The following is a 16,250-nucleotide window of genomic DNA, read 5'->3' as shown; positions in this document are numbered from 1 at the left end:
GGTTTAGGTTTAAGGATTTGAGAATACATTTAGGTTCTAGGTTTAGGTTTAGGTTTTAGGTTTTAGGTTAAGGTTATATGTTTAGGTTAAGGTTTAGGTTTAAGTTAAGGTTGAGGTTTAGGTTATAGGTTAAGGTTTTAGGTCATAGGTTTTGGTTTAGGCTAAGGTTATAGGTATAGGTTAAGGTTTAGGTTTAGGTTTAGGTTTAGGTTATAAGATATAGGTTTAGGGAATTGAGAATAGGTTAAGGTTTAGGTTTAGGAAATCGGGTTCGGGTTCGGGATCGGGTTTATATTTGGATTTTCAAGTTTAGGTATAGGTTTAGGTTAGGGAGTTAAGATTAGGATTGGGTGTAGGTTTAGGTTTAGGGATTTGAGAATACATTTAGGTTTTAGGTTTAGGTTATAGGTTAAGGTTTTAGGTCATAGGTTTTGGATTAAGTTAAGGGTATGGTCCCTGCAAATACAGATATAAACACGGCCATCCGACGCAAATGGCCAGGCCCTTCCAATGCTATCCATAAAAAATGGACAGCTTCATCATGGTCATAATAGCATTTCCCTCTTTCCTGTGAACCCCGCTCTTCCGAATAGCTCCGACGCATATCTGAGTCTGCTCCATTAATTTCGATCAAATACATAAACACGGCCTGTCCAAATGTTCAGGCCCCTCCAATGCTGTCCATAGGAAATGGACAGCTTCATCATGGTCATAACAGCAGTTCCCACCTTCCAGGGACCCCCGCTCATCCGGATAGCTCCGACGCACATCCGGGTCTGCTCCATTAATTTCGAGCAAATTTAATGGAGCAAATACATAACCACTTGGTCCCAAATACTTACTTTATAAAAGAAAATCTCTCATGTTTTCTCAAATTTTCCATTTCGATCTTTTTTGGCCCAAATCCATGTCAATGCATGAGAATCATGCATAAACATGGATTTTAAGCAAAATACATGAGGAAAATTACAACATAGATATCATGTACACGATATCACATAATGTATTGTTTAATGAACTACACATGTGCATTCTTGACAAGAGACGTACCAGATGCTTGAATATGAAATATGCAGCTCCAACCCTCCCACATGCAACATCCACCTGAAAGAATGCGCATAACCGTCATGCTTGAGTAATCAATACATGACTGTACAAGTAAAACCATAAAACCAGAGATACTCACTGCATTTTCAGGATCTCGTCCACAGGAAGTTTCCAGCACAGCAAGATGTAGTCATACACTCATACTCAGCATAAAGATTCAGCACTAGTGGCAGAATGTTCTGCTTTTCCATATACAAATAAAATAGAACTGATATATTTCTGCTTCTATATCTTACACGGAGCCACAATCCAATGTCCGGTACAAGCAGGCAACAGAATGCAAGATGCATGATGTGGACTGCAAGGCCAATTTGAGTATCTATTGACACACTTAAATCAAATTATCGGGACGACTTGTCTATTGAAGAGTGGAAGCTGGTAGTGAAACTGAAGACTCTCTTCAAGATACAGTAAGCTAGAAAAGAAAAGAAAAAGAAAAAAGAAAAAGCAAGAAAAGGAAAGGAAAAAAGCAGAAAGCAGAGTGAAGAATAATTACAATTTGAAGTATTGATGAATAGGACTTGCACAAGAAACAATCTGAAGTATCTTTATTTTTAGTATTTACCCTATTTTTCCTATTATTGTAATTAAAAATCTAAAAGTTACCCTACACACTATGTAACCTATGCCACTCACTACACACTACAAGCATGCAGACTTGGGAATAGATGTGCATGCCTATGTACATATGTATGAAAATACAAATAACCCTGACATTTCTTCATTTGAGGATGTAAACAGTTTACACCACAAAGTTTATTAATCTAGAATGAATTGCTTACTAGGTTCGCTCCTGGTATAGCTGTACTTCTGCATAATGATTGGCTACATTTGGTGAACCAACCAAACCTTGGTATATTTGTACATCCCATCTAGCCTATATGGTGCATATACAAATTTGAAGGAATTAGATCTCTACTTTGTCTGAATAGGAATCAAGTATTAAAATTTGAATGCACATCTACACATTAAAGCTAGCATAACACAGGATGCATATAAATAGAAAAGGAACATAGAGATAGAATTAGTGTCTTAGATAGAAAAATATTGCTATGGATTTATTTATGTTTATTTGTTTTAATATATGACAGCAACTTTTATTAAGAGAGATATCAAAAAAATAAAATCAAGAAAGAGGCTATGAGGAACCAATACAGAGGCTAGCAATTTAATATGCACAATGCAATATAAGTGCAAAGTATAAATTTTCATTTTGAACATTCTTTTAAACTAAATAAATATATTAACCAAACAGCCAAGGTTCTCTCCTTCTAGTGTCATGATGGGCATGGCCTCTAAAGAAAGGATAGTAAGCACCTAGCTGATACCAGTGAACTAGCAATTCAGGCTCAGGGTTGCCAAAAAATCCACCAACATCAGCACCTGTATAAAATACATCCATCAAAATAATTTACCTAAAAAAGGAGAATGACGATCAAATAGAAACACCTTGAGCCAATCAAATCATGAGCTCTACTCACTAGAGAATGACATCCCAGTAAGGCCAAGAGTTAAGATCATTGGAACTGAGACTCTAAGGCCAAGTTTCTACCATTTGATTAGTTTCTGCCATAAACCGGATATTTTAGTAACCAATAAAGCAAAAAACAGATATTTTAGTTTACCTACTAGATTTGACTGGAAATAAATAGCCCCAAATAGAACCATCTATTTTGTCCCCTTACCTATTGCAGTTTGGTACTACCAAATTAGATAGTTTTGTGGAACTGGAGCTGTGTTATGGACCTGTTTCTGTATTCTGTTTGCTTTCTAATATTATATTCTGATTATCCATTTTTTTTAAAAAAATTTACTTCTTTCAATATGCATAGTTCTTCGTATGCATATTCGCACATATACAAATGAATGTATGTGTGTGCACAAACATATGGTTCAACACAACATTATCATCTTAAATGTCCATATTTAGGATTGTATGTGTTGCTAAGATCCCTTGCTAGGTAAATTTTGTTATCAAGAGACAGAGAACTGAAGAATAGAAGTTTAAAACCTTATATACATCAATGCACTATGGTGCATAAAACACTGTTATTTATTTGATTAACAGCCCAGAAACAGTTTCATTTGACAATAACTCATGTTTCTGTAATCATGGATTTTGAAACTCAAGCATCACTTGCTCCATACATAAAACTCGTCCCATGCTCATGAAAAAAAGTTCAAACAGGATTTCCATCCAAGAAAGATTTACATAACTTGCCTAAGAGTGCCACATGAAACATAAGCTAGCAATGATATAATCAAAACTAGAACTACTGTATGGATATACCAAATAGCAAGTGAAAATAGATAGCCATTTGATTCAGTGTTGATTTTGGGAAGGCAACTAAATGTCAATGTGCACAACAGTAACACAGTCCATGTCTTGATTTTCAGCCCAAATCAAGGGTTGATTTATCCCACTTTGGATTTGGAAGGAAATCAAACGCCCAAATAAAAAGTCCTAGTTGTGAACTTGTTTCTCCCTGGTGTTATTTGAGAAAGATGCAGACCAGATTGCTCATGCATCGAATCTATTTAGACAGTAACAAACCCTGGCTGCAAGTACCACATTTGTATTTACCATGTTCATGAAGCTATCATTCGAAAACCGAATCTCATACTAAAAAAACTAAAGAAACAATTTTCACAATACCATGAGATAAAAGTACAAGAATAAATAGACAAGGAAATTTTCTTATGCAAATACAACTAAACATAGATATGCAAATACTTGTTGTGATGTAACTATCCAAGTTACCATCTTATAAGTATTTTGACACATAAATGCATGTGCAAACACAGAACAGGTGAGGAATATCGCCAAGCTTACTTGATTGTTGTAGTCTTGGACTTTAAGGCACAGCTATAAAAACCATGAACTTCCTCTGGAGTTGAAAAGCTTGCCAAGCAAGATTCTAGGGGCACCCTTGGTTGTATGTTTTCATCAGAAGCTCTGCTAGAATTCAGAGGCTCTACTTATCAAGACTGTGCAAACAGAGAATGACAAAAACACAATGTCTAATCAATGCTTCTATTACTTACACTTCCTTTCCCTCCAAAGCCTTTTCTGATTTTAACTTTTGAAAGGCTTTTAGCTGTCTCAAATTACAAGATTATCAGAAAAAACAGTCAAGGTAAATTACCAAAGAAAAAGAAAATAAAAAAGGAAAAAGAAAAGATGAGAAAAGTTGTACAAATGGAGGTAAACATGGATTCTATGTTAGAACGAAAAATAGAGAGAAGTTGTACAAATGGAAAGCAACTGACATGCAATGATTCTCTTCTTGCAATTGAACTACCCACTCCTTTTGCTATTATTGAACATGTCCGTGAATGTGGTAGCATGTAAACAGGGGCCTGCAATAAAGAAACAACATCCTTCATTACATGCCATACTGCACTTGGGTTGTAATTCTTACAAGCTCATAAAACTGGGAACTATCAATGCCTGAACTGTTGAGAGGGATAACCAATTTATATCTTATTAACCAGAACCATAGTAAAGTCACAAACCCAACGAAAACTGCCTGAACAGCTGAGAATGATAGCCAATTTATATCTTATTAATCAGAACTAAAGTTACAAGTCACAAACTCAACCAAGACTTTGAAATATTCACAATTATTCTTGCATATAAATCATTTCGAATTGCAGAAGAGTCCCACAAAAGAGAAAAAGAAAAAGCCTTCCTACACAAATTTCTACTTACCTTCCTTAATTATTAGAAAGACTTTCTTAAATAGAAAGGATTTACACCCTATGTTTTTAATGCATGCACCTTTTTTCTACTTTTGGTATTAGAAAGTTACAAAAAGTATAAAAAGTTCTGCTTGCCTAAAAATCAATCCAGTGAACAAAGTTCCACCAGGAATTAAGTGGAACCATTAGCAGTGCATGGATCTCAATCAAATCCAAGACAAAGGAGAAGACCTCATGGTTAAGAAAATTTCCACAGGAAAAGGAAACTAAGAATTACATTTGGCATGACACCATTCCCTTCCATAAGTATAGCTCCTCGAACAGATGGCACTCTAGAAGGATTAGTTAGGCTTGAACCTAGATACCAAGTGAAAGCTTCACATTAACAATTCCATCATGTTTTTGCTTTTTCAAAGAAAGTGGGAGCACACACCACCTGTCATTGTATCTATAAAGCTGAAATAAACACTTAAGCTAGGGAGCACAGGAACCTATAGTAGAACATGCTCTATACAATGTAATGTAAGGACACAACGAAAAAACCAGGGTCTCCAACAAAAGAACAGGGCAAGCATAAGGAAAGTATGAAACCCCCTGCTCTTGGAAATACACTGGCATGGAGCTATGAAGCAAAACTGACAGTAACACACGACCAATACATGACAAAAGCAATAGGTGTCCACGTTTGCAATTTCCTACAAACAGGAAAAATTGCAAAAACATGTCATCATAAAAAGCCACCTAAAGAATCTATTAATAAACCCTCGACTCTGTGAGCATGAATGGGCGGAACACGCAAAATTCAAATCAGAGTCAGTCAATTGTCATCGGCAACATAGGAAAGAAAATCAAGTGGAGAGATTGATCGTTTGGTCCCAACAAATGTAAGAAACAATCACATGAATTCAATTAACAAAATTTAGGGAAATCTCAATCAAATGACTAATTTAATTTTGAAAAAAAAAATGAGAAGACAAAAGAAGGAAAACGAGAATTACTTGTGGAATCAAGGGGAGGAGAAGGACAGTGAGTTGAGAACTTCAAGGAGAGGAGGAAGCGTCTGCTTTAACAAGAGCGTGGAATGAGATCCGGATCTGTCTTTTTATTCTCTCAGCTTATGAAAGGAGAAAGTCCTGAAAAATACACAAGAAATCCACAGATGAAAAATGGAAAAAGAAAAAGCATCTTCTCACTTTCATCTTCTGAAATCCAAACCCTAGTTCCAGATCTAGTAAATCCCTACCATAACGAGTCAAAAAACCTTGCAAAGTGCAGGAAATAGATCCAAAAGCAGATCTAGATACCTAATGGGTTATCAGGTTGCTATAGCTAGAGAGATCCGAAAGCAACTGTGAGAGAGAAAGAGGAGAGAGAGAGAAGGAGAGGTGCGGGCGCGAGAATGCTCGGTTTGGGTTTTGGGAGAGGGGCGGGCGCACGAGAGAGATGTGAGGGATTTGGGTTGGGAGATGGGCACGCGTGGGACTCTTTTAGGGGCAGGCAGGTGACGGACGGCACTTGTATATGCATAGCTTTAGGTCTTGTGGGGCCCACCGTGATGTATGTTACGTATCCACTCCGTCCATTCATTTTAAAAGATCATTTTAAGGGTTGATCCAAAAAATGAGTCAGATCGAAGCTGTAACCGGACCACATAAAATATTAATGATACAAATTTATTTTTTATTATTTCTTATGGTGTGGTCCACTTAGACCTTAAATCTACCTACTTTTTGAGATCATCCAATTAAATTATATATCACAATTTATAGACGGCTTAGATAAAACATATATATTCCAATGGGCCTTATGGAGCCCCTCAAACACCACCAACCTCTAATAAGATCAGGGTGGAAGGCAGGCTTTAGCTACAAATTAAGGAGGTTTTAGCTACGGATTAAATCCGTAGTAAACTAGCTACGGTTTATATCCGTAGCTAAAAGTTTCTATCCTCCGTAGCCTTTGCTCGAATTTTTGGTAGTGAAAACTTCGATTTCAATTGAGTAATCCAATTGAATCATGTAAATTAAACATTAATATATAGCTATAAGCGCATCCTTGGCGCTTTAGTATTTTATCCTTAATAGTTTCCCTCACAATTATTCCTTAAAGCAAATACTATTAGTTAGTTTAGTTTTAGTTATAGTTCTAAAGTATTCCAAAAATCGCACAATTGCAAGTCCATATGGGTACGACCTCGATCTCACCAATTTATTATTATATTGCAACCTTGCACTTGAGGTTGTCTTAAATACATACCAAGATAAGGGAAGTGCCACGTGGTTCGTAGCACCCTAGGTGCCGCTAGAGCCACACGAAGTCCCCTGCTTTGGCAAGTGGGCTCCAATACTTGTATGGAGGCTCTATCTCTATTGATGTTTCCGATTGTGACTGGGCTTTGGGTACATGTGCTTGGATAAGAGTTAGTTCAAGGCTTCAATTGACTTGGTGAGTTGACTGGGTCGTAGATTGACTAGAGGAACTGGTCTGGTGGGTTGACTCAATGTGTCAACTTGATGAGTCAACTCAGTGAGTTTGACTGTTTTTTAGGTTTAGGTTCCAAGGCTAGGATTAGGTTTCATTGACCGAATTGAGTCTACGATTGGAGCTAGAATTTTGGATTAAGTTTGGTGGAGTTGATTCGTTTTAATTTAATTAGCTTGTCTACTAAGGGTTGGAGTGGGTTGTCCACCGCTATCCAACCTGATCAAATCATCTCGTAGGCTTGGATGAAAGGAAAAGACAAATATCAGCTTATGAAAAACTTACCTGCCCCAAATAAATTTTCAACACTAGGCATCCAATCCACACTGTTTCCTATGTTATGGCCCACTTGAGCCTTGGATCTGCCTCCTTGTGGGGCTCATTTCTTAAAATGATCTGTTAAAATGGATGGACGGTGATAAAACACATACATCTCAGTGGGCCCCAATCCACGCCCGTGTCGGTGAGTAGTGTCTTTGGAAGTGTTAACGTTAAAAAACTAACCTTCCTGTGATAGCCTGTTGTAGTTAATCCGCATCCTTCAATACCCAAATCACATTCCTCGCATGCTACCGTAAGTGGCACTAAACATATAAATCCTAATTACCCAATGCTGGGCCAACAAATGGACAGTGAAAGTCGGAAAAAGCCAACAAACTAAGAAAAAAAAGGTCGTAAAGGCATTAATTATGATATTCTTTACTTGTACGTAACGCCGGCTAGGGTAATTAAATGGTCCTTGACTAAGGATCAAAATAGTATTCTCGATTTTCAGTTTGTACATATGAACCTATGGTTTTTTAATCCGGACCATTGGTGTATTCAGACACATCATTGATGTATCAAATGCTAAAATGAGCTTTAAAAATTGATGGACGGCGTGGATAAAATTAATTGGGCCCATAGAGCTCCAGTGTCAGTGTGCAATGCGCGTCCAGAGAAGAACCCACTTTCCTTTGTCCCAGGAATCAAGTTTTCCTAGTTTATTCGTAGATACTCTTAAATCGACCCTTTAACAGGCTGTGGGCCACCTTGCCTAGGACGCGGATTTCGTGCGAAAGCCTTTGGAAGGAAGTTCCTGCCCATGAAACCTAGGTGGAGGCTGTTGTGATGTTTGTGAGAAATCCACACCGTCCATCCGTTTTGTGAGCTCATTTTAGTATTTAAAACCAAAAATGAGCCGGATTCACAGGCTGAAAACGTGATGATTGAACGCCTACAGTTTAAATATTTGTGGGGCCACAGGAGTTTTGAATCAGGGTTACATTTATGATTTCAGTTCATCCCGGTAGGAATGACGTTATGAATGGTATGGATGGAATTTAAACATCACTGTAAACCCCAAGGAAGTTTCAACCGTAGGAATTTCCCTACCCACCTTTTCCTTTAGTGAGGGCCACTTGAGTCTTGGATCCTGCTCACTTTTAGTCTCAAAATGAGATCACAAAACGGATGGACGGGGTAGATTTCTCACAAACATCACAGTGGACCCCACCTAGGTTTACAGGTTAGTAACTTTCCGGGAAAGCCTTTGGCAGGAAATCCACGTCCGATTTTATGCTCTTTAACCAACTAGACTGAAGAGGAGCACGTGGGGTTGCGAATGAATTTTTAATTAAAATAACGTTGAGGTAATTCCGTAGGCATTAGACATGTCCAAGATAAGTAGCACTTCCATACGCATTCCCTGCAGCAAGCTTCTGTCCTCCACCATTCCCAAATGGAGGAGGACACCATCAAATACATGTTTAAAAATGCCATCAATGAAAATTGGGAAGAAGTTATGAGAGTCTACAAGGACAACCCAAGGGCCCAAGAGGCCAAGATCACAAGATCAGGAGATACAGCATTGCATGTTGCCATCTATAGTGGAAGAGAAGCGACAGCGATAGAGCTGGTCAATCTCATCGCCCATAAAGACCTCGAGAGAATCCTAGGGATGAAGAACGATCAAGGGAACATTGCACTCCACCTTGCTGCCACCGTTGAGATGGCGGAGATGTGTGTGTATATGGCCAAAAAAGTCCCCACGCTAGTAAAGTCCCGCAACAACAACGGTGAGACGCCGCTCTTCTTGGCGGTTCTTCATGGAAAGAAGAAGACATTCATTTCCCTTCATTCCAAGTGCCCCAATGGTGATGATATTTCACTTTGTAGAAGAACTGATGGCAATACCATTCTACATTGTGCTATCATGGGGGAGTACTTTGGTAATCATCAAACTTCTACCATATACTTATTAAATGCATGCAATACATATATGGACATGCATTCTTCCTTTAATATATATATATATATAATGGTTCTTTTGTGGTTGGCAGATCTGGCCTTGAGTATAATTTACAAGCACCCATCGCTGATTAACTCTCACAATGAGAAAGGACAATCAGCTCTGCATCTAATGGCCAGCCATCCTTCCTTTTTCAGGAGTGGTAGCCCACTTGGGATATTTGATTTTATCATCTACCACTGTAAGTCAAGAACCTCTCTCTCTCTCTCTCTCTCTCTCTCTCTCTCTCTCTCTCTCGGGTTGACGGTAATCTAATTTGGCATTGTTTGATAGGTACACTGATTGATCCATTTGAAGAAGAGACACTTTTCAACGACACCCATTCACTCGACTCTGATAGAGATAGCAAATGCCGATTACCAGAAAATTACATTACTTGCTGGGATTTCATCAATCTTTCGTGGAAGCTGGGTGCCATCTTTGGTAAGTAATCTAACATTATTTTAAAAACATGTCCGAGCGAGTTAAGTTGGTGGGACCTGCTCCGGTTTGACACTACGAGTCGCCACTGAGTCAATTCCGACTTGGGTGATTTGGTATGATTCAACCCCAACTCAGTTGAGTTGCAACTCAACTCAAGGAGGAACGAGTCAGTCGAGTCCCCAAGTCTTTTTAACCATGTAATCTACCTGTTTAAAGCCATGCGGTTAGCTTAGCTAACCCACTCATGTTCATAGCCCCGCCTCAAACAATTTCCATACATGTGCCAATGCGGCGTACAAAACAAATGAATGCCAGGAAAAGCTGTGTTTAGCCATTCTTCGTTTTCTGACATTAGACGTCCAGACTAAGAAAAGAATTTTAAAAATAAAATAAAGGATGAGCAGAGTTGTACGACACTTGATGCGCTGGTAGTATAAAGTTGTATATATGGTATGCATTAACTCAAGTTAAAACTGGTAAATTTGGGAAAAAGTGAGAATCCTAAAAGCTAGATTGTTGAACAATCCTAGCCTCTGATCCGAGGACACTTGCTTCTTGGAAATAACACCATTGCATATTTTAAATTTTTAACCGTTCAATAGTTGTCCACCAAGCGCAGCATGTTTGACATTATATCCATTGTCCGATACTCTTATGTTTGACTGTTTATTCAAAAGATGAGCTCTGTATAAAACTTTGATGGGTCACACCAGTGGAAATAATGTAAAATTATTCCTTAAAACTTAACGAGCTGTGTCCAGTCCCAGGTTTAGGTTAAAACTTTTATTATTATTATTATTATTCAAGAAGTAATTTGCATTCCATAATAGAGTTAGCACAGGCTGTACAGTGCCAGTACTATTTCCAGTGGGGCCAACGACAAAAAAGAGGGACGCCTAAGGAAAGCAAAAAGACCTTGAGAGGATTAGACCTCTCTTAGGTAGCCCAAACCTACTTTGTCCATAAACAGATATCCCTTGGAGGTGGTTGGAAGGGAGTCCTTAGATGGAAAGATTGACCCCATTTGGTCTCGCCACGCAATCGGGCTAGCCCATCCGGTTAGGTAAAGCTACTATCACTATTTCCTTTCGCCCCGGTTAGTCACACTGGGTGAATGGTTTTGATAAAATATAAACACCATTGTGGCCCTATACATAAACTAATGGTTTGCATCCCATACATATTATTCAGTGGCGTGGCCCACCTTATGGTTTCTAGTTGATTTTTTTGCTGCACGGCCAAGCTTTAAGGGGCTTCAAACAATATGATGGTCCATGAAGCTTCAGTGTTATACTCGTGTGTAAAGCTAACAGACCCAATTCCTACCGATCAATGCCCCTTTTTATATCTTTTTACGTGGAACCTACAACACCTAAGTTCTTTTTGGGGCCGATGATGCTGTATATGAAATTCACTCTGTCCGTTATAGGTGAGCTCCTTGATGATATGACCCAGAGTTAAAAATAAAATAAATAAAAATAAATAAAAATAAAAAATAAAAAATAAAAAAGTCAGATCCATAACTCAGGTGATCCGTACCACAGGCAAGAACCGGATGGGACGCCAACCATGGGTTTGTATTGGGCCACCATGCTGCATATCTTTTATCAAATCCTTTCATCAGGTGTGACTCACCGTGAAATATTAAAAATTAGCCTGGTCCAAAACTCATGCTGACCGCACCACGTGAGCTTGTGTTTAAGTCAAAATTTATATTGTTCTCATGGGTGTCACCTAGCTTAGTTTTTTATGCCCCTCATCTTTCATTTGTCCAGTGAAATAAGGGTCGTCACCTGGTGGACAGAGTAGTTTTCACCTATACAACTTGCTGGCCCCAAAGAGCTTGGGTGTTCTACGATGGGGCCTAAAAATCCATTGCTTGCCTCGGTACAGATTGTTATGGGGGCATGCCTACATATAAGCGTGCACTACGTACAGGACAACGTACTTGCACTACGTACAGGACATGCATGAGATCTACGCTGCCCATCATGCTCACTTGTATTCACCATGGAAGCTAAAAATCAGGTTGAACCAAATCCAGGTAGGCAACACTAGAGCTAGAGGACCGACCCAACTGGATCCAGTTTTGAAATAGACTTAACCCAAACTTGACCCAACTCGGTACTGAGTCCATCATGCCTGACCCAATCCAAGTCCGGGTCTGGCTTGGACTAATCCCGACCGAGTCCAACCCCGTCACAGGTACTATGTTGGCACCAAGCAGGGTTAGGTGCAGCGGTTATGCAAAGGCTAAAATCACAACTCAAAACCTAGGTTGCAGCCTCTCCATTGCCTACATGGCGTCTCATATCTGAAATGATGTCAAATCTGGTATGTATGTGTGTGTGTGTGTGTGTGTGTGTGTGTGTGTGTGTGTGTGTGAGTCGAGTTTTGGATCAAGTCTAGTCAATATTGAGTTGGATTTTGGGTCGGGTCGAGTCGAGTCGAGTCGAGTCGAGTCGAGTCGAGTCGAGTTACTAGGTGACCCGAACTCAATTCGGTTTGATACCAAATTAGATAAAGTCTACTTGGTTCGGATTGAGTGGGGTCTCAACGAGTCAAACAAGTCGAGTTTGCCTAGTCGAGTCATCCCCTGCCTAGCTCCAAGCAACACCCTAAGAGTTGGGATGAGATGCTTGCCATTAGTTGTGTGCGGCCCACTGTAATTTATATATGCCATCCAATCCATTCATGTGACTCTTCTCACCGCAATGGAGCTACTCTTCCGAAACCATGCTATTTTGAAACTTAGGTAGACCGGGCCATGTGAATTTTAAAAGGTTTCAGGAAGAATTTACACTATTCCCTATGATGACGACCCCTAAGTTTTGGATCATTGTGATATTCGAGATCAAGGCCTAATATAGGGTGGCGACATAATGGAGGGGGTAGATCTCTTCCACACAAAATCATCCATCTATGCAAGTGAATAGTCCTGCCCCTACAGAGTGAGGCAACCATTTTTGTCAACTCAATCTTTTTTGCCTTTTTCTTTTTTCTTTTTTCTTTAAAAAAAAAAAAAAAAAAAAAAAAAAAAAAAAAACAGATATTTTTGTGTTTTAAATGAATTTTCTTTGTTAACCCTTAACCAAGTATATAAAAATTTTGATAAAAAAATTCGTATGGTAATTATAGGTGCATAATTGTAATTATACCATAGATAAGGTGTTTGACTACAATTTTCACACTTAAATACAAACCATACATGATTTGATGGTTAATATTAAACTTTTTGTACATAATAAAATAAATAGAATTACAATGCCGAACGCAACAAGGCTTTATTGTTTGCTTTTTTTCATTTAGTAAATAAATAAATAAAGGACTTTATTGGGCCAGTAGAGTCTTGTTGAGTCCAGGACGAGTCATGCTCAAGTAGTTGGGTTCAGGTCAGGTCCTAGAGTTGCTGGACTCAATATAATATAGGATTTGGTCCTTTCGAATAGATCCAATTCAGGTCCTTTCAGAACCCTATCTTGTCTTTCAGGATTCGGGTACAGGGGGGAACCAGGTACAGGGGTGGCAATGGGCCAGGCTCAAGATGGCTCTATGAATAGCTTTGATCATAAAAACATGAGCTGGGATTTAAAAATACTTTTACTCTACACATGGATGTTGAATGGGAGTGCTCACTATGACTTTAGTCTATGTCTACAGTGCAATAGTGACCAAACTTGATGATTGGATCAGCCAATGGGCTGGGTTGGGTCCAAGCCTGGGTCCAGCCCTCAGGATGTTTAAGGCCAAAACCTCAGTCCTATAAGGCAGTGGTATTAAGGCAGAGCCAAGCTACATGACCGATTGCCACCCCTAGGGTATCTTCGGATCCATGGAATTCAAGGAAAAGAAAGAAAATTTAATAAAATAATGATTTTCATGAAAATTATTGAAGTGTGGAAGTGAGAAATCTTAATTATATTCCTCTCACAATATCCACCTTGACACAAGGATGAGTGTGAAGAGATCGATCACCGTCTTCCTCAAGGATAACTACTTCAAATCCACGAAGTTTCTTTGGACTCGTCACGAAAACTTCTCAAATCCATGAGGAAAAAGCAAAAAAAATAGAAATAGTATTCATGAAAATTCGTTAATTGATCATTGAAATAAACGAGTCTACAACCCTTTAAATAGGGATACCAAGCATTGGAAGAAATTTCAAAATTAAGCTACAACTAAAACTCCCTAAAATTCATAACTTACAATAAATAATAATTTTACTATTTATAGTAAGTGTCCTATGTGGCTTAATCACGCTATTCTCCTAATTTTTATAAGAACTTCTCATGTTGGACACAACCCCTACATCTCAAAGGATGAAGAGTTATAATAAAACTAAAACTTACTAAAAATAGTAAAAATGGAAATAAACATGGAATTCGACCATCAATATGATGGAATCTCACAAATTCGGCATGGGCAACCTGGCTTTGCCTGGTTGGTTGGCTAAAGTAGCTCGTCCTACCCCAAAATCATTCAGGTATGTCGAGTAACTCATTCTGGTTTGCGAGATATGCATGTTTTAAGGTTTTGACGGTCTTGATAACTTTCACTTTCGACCGGACTTCTCTAGTCCATCTTAGACATGAAAGTGTCTGCGACCCGCTCTACATCACACCTAGTTTCTTATTCTTAGGATTTAAAATATAGAAAAGTGTTGTGAATGTATAATGGAATCTACTTCTTTTTCTGTCCAAACAACTCAAGTTGTTAAAATAATTGAATAAAAGGAAAACCCTTTTTGATTTCCAATGTTTGGCATGAAATTCATTGTTTCCTAACATGGCAGAATTTTCAAGTGGGAATGGGTCATGGCCATGTTAGATACAGGCATTCACATGGTTGGCCCACTTGAATGGATACGCTAGATCATAGACCTGAGCAAGCTTGTTCCCTTGTTACCTCAATTATATGATATTACTATTAAATTTAATCCAATCTACTTTTAACCACGTCCAAAATGGTGGACCCGAACTGACTGGACTCCCTTGTTAAACAACTATGTGAAATTGGACCTAAACGAGTTAAAACAGGGTCAGGCCGACTCATCTGGTTTCAATTAACAAAAGAAAAAGAAAATAAAATTCAAGGATTGGTTCTTGGAAGCTTTCCTGAGGGTTTTGGAGCATGTCCATCCAGCACCTGAAACGACCACATGCCCGCACCTTTTTTACGACCACATGCTGCACCTTTTTTTACGACCACATGCCTGCACCTTCTTTTTTTTCCCTCGTAAAAAGAGAAGTGGGATACATGATTCATGTAAGAATCCAAATCATTCAAAAGGTGTACCCTACCATAATGATCAGTCAAATGAAAAGTTGAAACCGATTCAAGCATCAGGTGGACTAGACGTGAATTTGTTGTTTTTGGGTGGTGTACATTACTTTAGGTCGGATTGCCTACTTGACCATTGAACAGGCCTAATTTTTTATTTGTATCAAAAGGTGGGTAGCACAACCATGTTTTTCAGGTTGGATGTCATTGAGATGCAGGAATGAACGTGATGAGGCCGATCACCGTCTTCCTCGAAGATAACTACTTCGAATCTACATAGCTTACCTGAACTCCTCACAGAGACTTTTCAAATCCACAAGGAAAAAGTTGAAAAATATAAATAAATTCTATAAAATTCATAATTTGATTGATGATTGAAATAAAAGAGTTCACAACCCTTTAAACAGGGATACTAAGCAATGGGAGAGGTTTCAGAATCAAACTACAACTAAAACTCCTAAAATTCGCAACTTACTATTTATAGATGGTCATGATTTCCATTAGTGCGCAAGGTTTTCGGCCAAAAATAATAAGTGTCCTATTTGGCTTCACCACTTTGTTCTCCTAATAATTCTAAGCACTTTTCACGTTGGGTGCAACTCTAAAGTCCAACAGTTAAAGAGTTATAATCAAAATATAACCTACTGTTTATAGTAAAAATGGAATTAAAAAAGAGAAACAACTGTCAATCCGATGGTATTTCATAAATCCAGCTTGCATAACCCGGTATAGCGGGGTTGGGTGGTTGAAGTAGCTCGTTCTACCCCAAAATCATATATTTTACATCTGATAACTCATTCCAGATTGCAAGATATGCTTGATTTAAGGTCCGACGGTCCGGATCACTTCTATCATCGACCTAGCCTTTTTTGATCCATCTTAGCCATAAAACTGTCTGCGACCCGCTCTACATCACACACTACGTGGGACCCACAATGTCATTTCTTCTTTTTCTCACCTTCTCTTT

The sequence above is a fragment of the Magnolia sinica genome, chromosome 18, assembly GCF_029962835.1.
Source record: "Magnolia sinica isolate HGM2019 chromosome 18, MsV1, whole genome shotgun sequence".
NCBI lineage: Eukaryota > Viridiplantae > Streptophyta > Magnoliopsida > Magnoliales > Magnoliaceae > Magnolia > Magnolia sinica.
This window is presented reverse-complemented; position numbering follows the sequence as displayed.